This window comes from Macrobrachium rosenbergii, chromosome 20, assembly GCF_040412425.1.
Source record: "Macrobrachium rosenbergii isolate ZJJX-2024 chromosome 20, ASM4041242v1, whole genome shotgun sequence".
Taxonomy (NCBI): domain Eukaryota; kingdom Metazoa; phylum Arthropoda; class Malacostraca; order Decapoda; family Palaemonidae; genus Macrobrachium; species Macrobrachium rosenbergii.
Genome location: NC_089760.1, coordinates 5,492,854 through 5,505,240, shown reverse-complemented (window position 1 = coordinate 5,505,240; position 12,387 = coordinate 5,492,854). Strand labels below are relative to the sequence as shown.

The 12,387-nt window shown below is 37.3% G+C and overlaps 1 protein-coding gene across 1 annotated transcript in view; it reads right to left on the bottom strand.

Annotated features, from left to right (window-relative positions):
• The window catches only part of LOC136849013 (uncharacterized), a 44,696-nt gene extending 32,648 nt beyond the window's left edge, over positions 1-12,048 (bottom strand). Inside the window, exon 1 of the mRNA XM_067121856.1 lies at positions 11,801-12,048. The gene's annotated coding sequence lies outside the window, so the exon portion shown is untranslated. The remainder of the gene's footprint in view (positions 1-11,800) is intronic.
• Between the last annotated feature and the right edge of the window lie 339 nt (positions 12,049-12,387).

Below are 12,387 nucleotides of genomic sequence, written 5' to 3'. Positions count from 1 at the left end.
TATATATATATATATATATATATATATATATATATATATATATATATATATATATATATATATGTGTGTGTGTGGAAGCCTTCTTTAACATTGTAAATCCTATTCAAAAGGATCAAAAGATATTTCTTCGTCTCTACACTTTTCTATATACAGTATTTTTATCTTGTTACTTCATATGCATAAAAACTGTTCCTATCTAAAGCCTACGTGGTTTTCTTTGCTCTCAAGATTATTTTTTTTTTAAATTCCTTGAGCCACACAATCTCTTCCACAATGTTCTTCCCCAGTTAGTCCTTCGGTCATCTCTTTTACTTTATCAGCGAATCTCCTAACATAGACTGCTTTATTCCCCCCCCCCCCACATACACTACAAAGGACCACTGATGTGACTCTAGAACGCCTCGTTTCCTCTTTCACCTTTACCCTCATACAATGGGATTATTATATCCCTCATCAATTTTCTGGTTAGTTTCCGCCATTCAGACACAAATTAATTTATTCCTCAACATCATGGTCAACCACTTAATCACATTTGTATTACTGTGCTACAGTGCACACACATTTATGTACGTCTGTATTGTATATAAATGTATCTCTCTCTCTCTCTCTCTCTCTCTCTCTCTCTCTCTCTCTCTCTCTCTCTATCTATATATATATATATATATATATATATATATATATATATATATATATTATAGTTATATTATTTAATTTGCTTCTTTAATTTTCTTCTTTAATTTGCTTCTTTAATTTGGCATACACGTATCCACAAAGAAGAATTTTCCTTCTTTCTCATATAATAATCTATGGTTCCACGGCGGATATCAAGAACTGAATATCAGAATTCCATTACATTTTAGATGTCTTTCCTCAATGCTTATTTTTCATCGAAGCGTTAGTATGACTCGGCCATTTATCGTTATTCGCAGTTCTAGACCTGCCGTGTTTTCTGGGCGCTATTCGGCCACGTTCTGTTTCAGCATTAATTAGTCCACGTCCCTGAAGTCTTCCGGAATCGTCCCTGGAATTATCTTCTTCGCCAAATGCCCGCCGATTTCGGGTTTTAATTCGAACAGTGTCATTTACTAGGTGATGTCGATTGTGATGTCGATTATCTGATAACAGACACTAAAGCGATTTTCTATAATGTTGCTGAGTCACTTCGGTTATTTTAGTTGGTATTAGTGGCTTTTATTTATTTATTTTTTTTTTTTGAGTCTTTTGGTGTTTTCACTTTCTTTAACTGAAGAAATTGGGATCCAATGAAGTATTTTGGAATTTCCCGTTTCCAAGTTTAGAAAAGTTAAGTATCCCTTAGTTTAACCAGACCACTGAGCTGATTAACAGCTCTCCTAGGGCTGTCCCGAAGGACTAGATTTATTTTACGTGGCTAAGAACCAACTGGTTACCTAGCAACGGGACCTACAGCTTATTGTGGAATCCGAACCCCATTATGACAAGAAATGAGTTTCTATCACCAGATATAAATTCCTCTAATTCTTCATTGGCCGGTCGGAGAGTCGAACGCTGGGCCAACAGCGTGCTAGCCGAGAGCTCTACCTACCCCTCCAATGAAGAACTAGAAATTATCCTTCACAGAGAAAAGGTTTTTTCTTAGCTATTAATGTGCATCCGGCAAAGGTTCACTGGTTCCAACTCATATAGTATTTTTAAGTTGTATATACATACATACGTGCTTGAAACCATAGGAAAACGTGATGTTAAGATGTAAAGTTATGTTATCTTCAAGATGTTTTTCATTTTGCCCTGAGAACTTGGAGATGTCTTAAGAAGGTGAAAAGTATATATATATATATATATATATATATATATATATATATATATATATATATATATATATATATATATATATATATATATATATATATATATATATATATATATATATATATATATATATATATACATATATACATACTAGCTGACCTAGGCATGACTGAATAAAAAGTGAGCATAAGTTTAACAAATGAATCTCAAAAGAATTGCTAAATACCGGAAAAATACCTCCTCCTGGCCCTATCCCCTGTAAGGTGAAAAAAGGGTATTAATACAACATTTCTAACCTAAAGTAAGCGGGCTCGCATCCCGCTTGGAAAGGTGAAAATTTTTTAACATATTTGCCATTCGGATCCAACGTCTAAGAAAATCGAGAAAGCAAGATGCCTGTGTGGTTTCATATAATGAGAAGTGACACGTACATCCTGCATAGTTACTAATTTAGTTGTCACTCACTCTGTGAGGTGGCTTCTCTGGCCTATACGTAAGCCACTCCTGTGGTCCCAGACCCCTAAGGTTCTCTGTACACTGCAGTGCTTTTTTCTCATTCTATCTCCCTCCGTGTCTCCAATGTTATTGTTACAGTAATTTTTTATAATACCATTTTATTTCAGTTCTTTTGTGATTTTACTTTTCATTAGTTTTCCCACAGGTCAATCATTTTCAGGCGGTTTTCTCAATCTAGGAAACGTCAGTCTAAACAAAGAAATAAGGAAGGAGTCGAGAAATGATCAGAAAGAGAGAAAACGAACCTAAACAAAGGACTTCGAAAATGTAAAAGAAGAGGTACTTTTGAAACTCATCAAAGGAACATGACGCAAATAATCCAGAAAGGAAAAATTACTCGTATTGGGTAAATGAAAAGACATCGCCTAGGGTCCCTCCAAAAACCATATCGTAATAAAGAAGTTCAACACGGTTTACTGAAAGGAATCTTCAAAGGTTAAGACAAAAAGTTATCGAAGGGACGAAAATACTAATTACGTGGAAGTTGGATCAGGAGAGGCGCCTCCTGGTAACGAGAATTCCAGTTGTATCACAAGGGATGTGTCACAGGGTATTCTGCTGGGCCCGCGTTCGAGTCTCCGGCCGGCCAATGAAGAATTAGAGGAATTTATTTCTGGTGATAGAAATTCACTTCTCGCTATAATGTGGTTCGGATTCCACAATAAGCTGTAGGTCCCGTAGCTAGGTTAAAAAAGTATACCCTAGTTTTACCAGACCACTGAGCTGATTAACAGCTCTCCTAGGGCTGGCCCGAAGGATTAGACTTACTTTACGTGGCTAAGAGCCAATTGGTTACTTAGCAACGGGACCTACAGCTTACTGTGGAATCCGAACCACATTATAGCGAGAAATTAATTTCTTTCACAAGAAATAAATCCCTCTAACTCTTCATCAGCCGGCTAGGGAATTGAACTCCGGCCCATCGAGTGACAGTCCGCAGCTCTACCGACTCACCCAACGAAGAGCTCCCCGTAGCTAGGTAACCAATTGGCTCTTAGCCACGCAAAATAAGTCTAATCCTTCGGGCCAGCCCTAGGAGAGCTGTTAGTCAGCTCAGTGGTCTGGTTAAACTAAGGCACGCATAACTTTTCACAGGGTATTCGCGCCTTTCTTGAGGCTAGACGGCAACTTCACGAAATGCATTAGATGTGTTGTAAAGGAAATGTAACCTTTTAAATATGCATTCGTCACTTGCTTCTCTACGCTTGGGAGCAATAACCATCACGTCTCTAATGGTTGTGTATCGCAAGCGCAGTGTTTCACACCTGATTGTTGAAAGTAGGTCTGTGCGGAGCTAGAGCCAATTAAACCATGTGTGTTGGAGGTTTGATTTGATCTCGTGCTGTTTTACCGTAAATGGAGCAAGAAATTATTTCAATACAAAGAGAATTTCCAGTTTTAACTGGAGACTTAACTGATGGTGTCTGTCTCAAAGATACGAACTAAATCACAAGAAAATGTCGACAATAGGCTGTTGATCGGAATAAAGTTGCAATGTAAATGATTTGAAATAATCAGACGTAAAAAGATTATCTATAACAATTACGTTGAAACAGACCAGATGTACAAATAAATCTGAATTCGATCGTCACAATCGCCGAGAAAACTAGACGTTAAAAACTACGGGGATTTCCTTTGAATTCTAGAATTCTGAGAATTACTTAAAAACAATTAGACATCCTTCCATACAAGGGAAAAAGATTAGATTCGTGATAAAAAAAAATGTTTAATTTGAGAGAACGGAGGAGTGAACAGAAACAGTTGTACATTCGAGGAAATGAATAACCTGTCTGAGACATTTTCGCCTGAGTTTTCATTCCTACCTCCTTTACTGAAAGGTGACCCTTAAGAACCGATCGATAAAGAGTAAAAGAAAAAGAAAATGTCACGTGAACTCTGATAATTAAAATATAAAAAAAGAATATTTCACTTTTGTCGTCGTTTATTAATTCGCAAAAATTAAAACGTACTTATGCTGATTTTTTTTTTCTCGTTTCAGTCACCGCCAGTCAACTAGTAAAAGTATAAAATAGAACGTAATTAAGGCCTTTGTAAGGTACAGATTATTTTCTAGCGCTTCTCTCACCAATGGTATGGGGTAGTTCATCACACACTGATTCGATGAATGGTTACTTTGATGTATTGCATGCAATCCGATTTTGGTAAACTACATACAGTAGCATTCGCCCACAGCATATTTGTCTACTTCACTAACTCATATTTTTTTTTTTTTTTTGTGCTTCGGATAACAAAAGATCATATCGTTATTTGATACTCTCTCGATCATCTCTAACCATTCGTATCTATGACGCCACCGTATGCAAAGCAATCAATTAACCGATACGCACCTGTAGTTTATTTTCTTTCTGTTCGTACTCCAGTAAAAAAGAACTTCATTATCTGTGTCCCAGACCAACAAATTGGCTGGGGCTCGTAAAGGCATTAGGTCTTTGCACAGAGAGAGAGAGAGAGAGAGAGAGAGAGAGAGAGAGAGAGAGAGAGAGAGAGAGAGATGGCGATGCAATCAATTGAGCTACAACGGTATTTGAGGTATAATTGCAAACGTACTGTCGCGTTTATCTGCGCTGCGAGCAATTACCTTTCCGATGACAGAACTCGGAAGCTGTTTTCATCTTCCAGGTCATTTAGTCCGTCGAGGAACTGGAAGATAAATTTCATCTCATCTTTGGGGAAATATAATACAATACTTTTTTTACCGTTTATCTTTCTATAAACATGCTGTTATTGCATGGAAATGCTCATCTGAAAATAGCTTAATGAACTGGGTAATTACCTGACTTATGAAAAGTGTACCAACTGGTCAGCCATTTTTTTTAAAGTTTTAATAGCCAGAAAAAAAGAGACTGAAAATAAAATAATGTATTTCAGGATGTTTAAAAATCCCACCCACTCGGGGCAAGTCACCGCAACGCAGTGGTGGTCCCAAGCCCCGATAAATAAGGGGGACTGGAGTCAGAAAGGGCATCCGTCGGTAAAGTATCTAATTATGAAATGAGCCATACAAGATACAGACAGCTGGAGAGGTCTTACTCAAAAGATTAAGCCGAGGAGAAGAAGAAAAAGATTTCATGATGTTCAAGTATTGCTGCTTATGCGAAATGGCCGAGAACATTCAGATCAGAGGACTGTTTTCCAAAGACGCCAGAGGTGAAATTAGACCCACTTCTCAATTAAAGATCGTACTCCCGTAGGTCTTGTCTAAGCGCGCCTGCGACAGGTCCTAGTCTGACCGCCTATGCTACAGGAGAAAAACGATATCAACCCTTCAATCCAGTTGACCCGACCAAGCCGCTCGTCGCCCACCATAAGCAGTAATGTTCGTTGGAGCCGTTCATTCATTCATTATTATTTCAAGAACGATGATGGTATCCAATAACCTTTTATGGGGACATCGAATTCATAGAGAACACTGAGGAAGGGGGAGAGTTCCACATCAGGAACAGCAATGAAACAAAAGCGTCGATACAAAACTTATTATATGATCTCAACTGCTCACGTCTGCTCTAGTCATGACTCGCCCTGCGTCTAGAAATGTTTGCTTTAATTGTCATATTCTGAAGAGCTTTCCTCAAGAGTTTTCAGTAAAACTTTTTGACGTTTGGTTGGAATATACTCGTATGTCATCCTGAGCATTTAGTAAAAAAAAAAATTAATTCAAAATTCACGTTTTACGAGTTTCGTACATTGAGAAGTTTTATTTAATCAAACAAAATCTGTGGAAGAGACAAGACGAGAATCATTTTAGCACATTTCGTCATGGTCCGCACTCTTCGAAGGCACGAAGTAGTCACGTCCATTGCGGCTGTCAATACATATGTGTGTATATGTATATATATATATATATATATATATATATATATATATATATATATATATATATATATATACACACACACATATAATATATATATATATATATATATATATATATATATATATATATATATATATATATATATATATATATATATATATATATATATATATATATAAGCAGCACTAAATGTCATAAGGCATAAAACAACACGTATAAAGGTCACTTTCAAACTCCCATAGATTTACTTTCATAAATCTCTCTCTCGCAGTTATATTGACACGCACGAAAGCTGGCGCACTAACGAGAATGATCATTTACGTGTCTACAAATACACACGCCTTTACAGAAATGAAGCATTTATGTATTAGTGTATTAGACGCAAAGGTCCCTGTGATTACAGAAGTCTCCTATAATTGGCTACGGAGCAGATTATCATCCCACGGCCAATATGAATCAAGGGTATTGTCAGGGAGCGCAATGTCTCCTTCGTAAGATTAGTGAGAAATGGTGACATTACTTATATTAGGTCTCTCACATAAGGTTTAGGAGTCTCTCCGTAATTATTTACCATCCAGCTCATTCTCATCTGACAGAGATGCGCTTTGCCCTGATGGCAGGCAGATTCATTGCAACCTTATTCCCTCCCAGGAAAAAGAACTGTTGTGTTATTATTGTTATCATTATCAATCAGAATCTCCAAACAGTCATGTTGAATAGCCAACAAAGGCCATTAACGTGGCAGCAAGAAAAGCAGGGTGAGAAAAAAGGATTTTTAGCAAAATATGGATAAATGGAATGGAATATCAAATTTAGGCGAAAGACCAAGCGCTGGGACCTGTGAGAGGTCATTCAGCTCTAAAAGGGAAACTGGGAGCAAAAAGGGTTTAAAGGTGCAACAGAAGGAAAACCTCGAGTTGCACTGTGAAGCAATTGTTAGGAGACGCTGGAAAGCTGGATGGAAGAAATAGAATATGAGCGGAGGTACAGTAAAAGGAATGAGAGGGGTTGCAGACAGAGGCCGAAGGACGCTGCAAAGAACCTTAAGTAATGCCTACAGTGCCCAGCGCGAGGTGCACTGACGGTACTTCCCCTCTACGGGGAAATACGGATAAAAGTGACGATGAAATGACAATCCAACAACATTAAAAACTGAGAAAGCAACTTGTCTTTTTTGCTTCAAAGACAATACTACCGTCTTTTAGCCCCTTCTTCCTTACGGTGAAACACTCCAAACTCTTGGTTTTTCAGTTGGGATTATTAGTGAGCTAAGTTGCCATAGCATTAACAAGTTTCAGATCTTCCGGAAAAAGTAATTTGCAATGACAGAGTTTTGTTTGAAAGAAATCATCCCAAAAACCTGGCGTAGTGTCAGCGTTATGAACTGGGCGTGGAAGAATATATGATATGTATATATATATATATATATATATATATATATATATATATATATATATATATATATATATATATATATATATATATATATATATATATATATATAATATATATATATATATATATATATATATATATATATATATATATATATAGTTTATATATGTGTGTAGTTATGAACACTATGAAACAAGTAAAAAATGCGCCGAATCGAGTTTTCTGTACAGCCGTTACAGCGTATAATCAAGGCCGCCGAAAATAAATCTATCTTTCGGTGGTCTCGGTATAATGCTGTATGAGCCGTGGCCCATGAAACTTTAACCACGGCCCGGTGGTGGCATATCCTATATGGTTGCCAGAAGCACGATTATGGCTAACTTTACCCTTAAATAAAATAAAAACTACTGAGGCTAGAAGGCTGCAATTTGGTATGTGTGATGATTGGAGGGTGGATGATCAACATACCATTTTGCAGCCCTCTAGCCTCAGTAGTTTTTAAGATCTGAGGGCGGACAGAAAAAAGTGCGGACAAACAGACAAAGCCGGCACAATAGTTTTCTTTTACAGAAGACTAAAAATGTGTGTTAAAGACACCGCTTTAATACTATTGAAATGATGAATATGATGGTGATGACTTAAGACGATTGAGTAGCTATAGAAAATGGCCATTTTATCGATACTAAAACTTATTACAGATATAAAGTATTTCTCTCTACCCCATATATTTCAAGATAAGAATCTTTTTTTCCTCGTGAGTTCCGTCTCTATCACTATGTTTCCTAAGGATGTCATAAAAAAACTATTAAGTCATTTGATGTATTAGAGTCTACTATCTCGGAATTCATAGCCATTTACGTTTTTGTTTATTAACTCCAAAAACGATTCAGATGTTTCACTTTTGGTCAAAGATATCTTAATAAACTGTAACGGCTTAGTTTGTTCAATTGTTGCTGTTTATAAGAGATATGAATGCATCATTACATCATTACGGTATAAGTAACGCACGTTACCTCACTACGACCGTGAACACAGAAATCGCCCTATTTAAATTAATATTACATCTCAGTTTTTTTCTTGAACTTCACACTATTAAGTGTGAAATTCAAGAACAAAAGATTCTTGAAAATTTACGGACGTTCAGAAAGATTTTTCTTGACAGGATGAGGAAGAAACTCCATTTCTACTGTCGCAACAAGACGCGTCTAAGTCCGGAAAGATTTCTCTCCTCCTATAATCGAAGGATGGTGTCGACCGTTAGCCACGAAGTGCAGCTCCAAAGATAACACCAACCCCGCCATCCATTTGCAGAGCTATTGGAATGGCAGAGAGAGAGAGAGAGAGAGAGAGAGAGAGAGAGAGAGAGAGAGAGAGAGAGAGAGAGAGAGAGAGAGAGCGAGGCAGGCTAGAAACTAGTAATGAAAACTCTAATTTTTGAGTCACGTAATTGTCGTTATTAGTCTCGGGTTTTGGAAGTAAAATATTTCATTTTTGCCTTTGCCACTTTTCTAACTGTTCGTTTTGGCATAAATAATAACTATTTTCCTTAATAAAAACACTGCATGATATTACAGTCACGAATTATTAACTATAATAATACAATTTTTAAATACAATGCAAGTTGAAATATTCGCGCGCTTTACAGTGCACACATTAGTCTCAAGATGTGGGAGTCTCCACTGAATAAACAAGAGCACGGTACACACAAGGCAGGTTCAGAATACATAAAGGATGTTACTCTGTCTGTAGAAACTGCTTATGCGTGTGTTCGAGAGTGCACGCGCTTTCATCCATGAGCTATATCTCGTAAAACTTGATAAGCGAGGCAATTGAATTCGGCCTAATGTCGTTAATGCAGCAAATGCACTTATCCTGTATGTGACAGATTTTTGAATGACGCTCTTCTGCACTACAGTAAATACTCCTCTCTAGAACGAAGCCAAGTCCTATGAATAAATTGTGTCCGAACCTTGCAAAAAATATGGAAATCGAAGACGGTTTTGATTACTGCAATAAAGAGAAAAGTTGTTGCTCAGGTAAAATTCGAAACTGATTTTTCTTGCGGCTTTTTATGGGTTCTGGAAGTCCTTTCGTCCTTATTTCATGTCGTTTTTACCGTTTCTTTTTGGACACCTTGCTTAAACTGGATTTTCAGCTATCAACTACCGCTCTTGGACAAGAAATTCTGTACTGAAATTTCTTCATTCAAACGATTAAGCCAATCAGTGTCGTAAAATACTGACTAGTATTCTGCAAATAGATACTTCATGACATCTTCATAAAAGAGTTTCGCAATAAACCACCAAACAATTTTGTTAAATATTCCTATTTTATGTTTCTATTATCTAAGTATATTTCTTGCAGCACGTCTTATTTTCGCTTTGATCAGAGAGCGGAAATCTGTCAACGGTACGTGATGACATCAGCAACTTCCTTTTACAGCGCACAACTATATATCTATACACGGAAAATGAAACTGATAAAAAAGACATTAGGTATTCGATTACTGTTTATCTCTCTCTCTCTCTCTCTCTCTCCAACAAGCTAAGTAAGTATTCCTTCGCAAGAAATTGAACGTCGATTTGGTAACCTGTAGACTCCCTACAAGTATACCATTTCCTATCACTTGATTAATACCTGAATATGTTGTTGTTCTGAAAGCAAAACATGGAAACTTGGGAAAGGCAGTCCATGGCATTTCCTGTGATAAAGAGCTTCTTGTCGTGACTACAGAGAGGAAACATCGCTTTCTCCTACATCGTTTTATAGTCTATATTTCGATAGTAATATCCAGCGTAGCTATGCTTACTTATGAAATTATTTTCCTTTGTTAATTTCTCTCTTCATCTTTCCCTTTCTTCTGAATACGATGCCAATTTATTCCATCTGTGCTTCACACCTCGATGGAAGTGCGTAACGGGTTTTTAGAATCTCACGATGGTAATTATACCGAGCATTGGTATCTACGCTCTCAATTATGAGCGCCAAAAATATACATATTTTTGTGATAGTAAAATGTCATCGCGCGTACTGGAATGGAAATACAGGAGTTGCTCTCTCTCTCTCTCTCTCTCTCTCTCTCTCTCTCTCTCTCTCTCTCTCTCTCTCATTGTTCATCTGAGTCTCGTCAGAACATCGCTATCTTCACAGCGTAACCTTTCCATTTCTTTAAGAGATATACTGATCAAATCAAACTAACTATTTGATTTATTGCTTGACTTGTATCATAAAAGAGTGTCATTATGTATCATCTCTTACGTAAGCTATACTAAGTTCATGGCAAGATCTCGTTAAATTAACCGACAAAAACTAACATGGAGAGGCGTGAAGGCTTAAAAACACCGTCTATGTGGTTCCTGGTACTACATTCTCAGTCATTTCATAAAACACAAGTTCAGTAGGCAGAATCTCTAAAGAAATTACAATCTAAACTATAGCCTTCAATCGATTTTCTCCACTATAATGAAAATCAAGGGAATTTACATAAATCATCCTGCCATTTATTACTGTTCTGTCAAATTTTTGCTTTCCTTGCATTTGTACAAGTATGTTAACGAGACAACGGTTTTTAGCTACTTCTACTCTCTGAACTCGCAACCCCAACGTATTGGGAGAGATCTTTTTTAATCTTCACGCAGAACTGTTGTGGGCTATTCCTTTTAGGTGAGTTACCACAAATCATATCAAGACCCAATTGCATCTCGGGTAATCGAATTTCCTTGGCTTTGGCTCTATCTTAATCTCGTTTTCTGAAAGCTAGAAAATTTCAACGCGCTCCCTCCTCCACGCCCATTCTTTTTCTGCCCTCTGCTTCTTTTATCTCTCTCTCTCTCTCTCTCTCTCTCTCTCTCTCTCTCTTGCCGTTGGAGCATGCAAAGCTTTGCTTACTATATTACGATACCGACAATGAAACGGCTTTGTACAATGTATGAAATGGCTTTAGGCAACGGATGAATTTGCTATGAACGAGATTAGTAATATTGTCTCTGAATAAATGTTTAATGTCTATAAATCTCTAATGACAAATAAATCCTTGGAGAGTATACAGTGCATGTACATTACAAATGGGGCATTTGCATTCCACCACCCGAAATACACGTCCCTAAAGGAAACAATCCGAATAGCGTATGGTAACATAAGCCTAAGAGATCTAACACTCTCTCAAGTTTTGGTGGTAATATATCAACAAGTTCAATCATTCATAAGCGCATTACATTAGAATACGACTATTCCCGCCACAGGCGAATTCAGCTGAAATTCACTTACCTGTTTTTAGCTGAGTTGGAGAGGGCTATAAAAAAGTTGGTCAAGTTTCCTCGAGAGTGTAAGACCGAAAGTGGCACTAAACGGGACTGAGTCTCCGCCCGCCAGTCACTTGTTGATTCTCAGAATCACGTGTTGCTTCCCTCTGGAGCTAGACGGAGCTCTCGTTAGGCGACGGGATGAAGCAGGTGCTTGCAGTGTCCCGTGAAGCGTTACTGACGACTTTCTCAAGCTTAATAGGGGAAAGGTAACGGCACACGCAGGCTATATAGGGCCAGAGGGGCGGGGCCAAACGCCAACTTCCACGCGCTGATTGGTCACACGAAGCAAGCTCACTTTCGATAAGCAATCCTATTGGGCATGACACGGAGCGTTATCTTAGCCACAGGAGTGAAAAGAGTTTGGAATGATGATGCAAATACCAAAGTAAACGTATATACACAAATTGAATGTATATAGATTCACACGTAGGCGGATACTCACACTCATGCATGTAGAATTTATATATATATATATATATATATATATATATATATATATATATATATATATATATATATATATATACAGTATATATGTGTTTATTTATT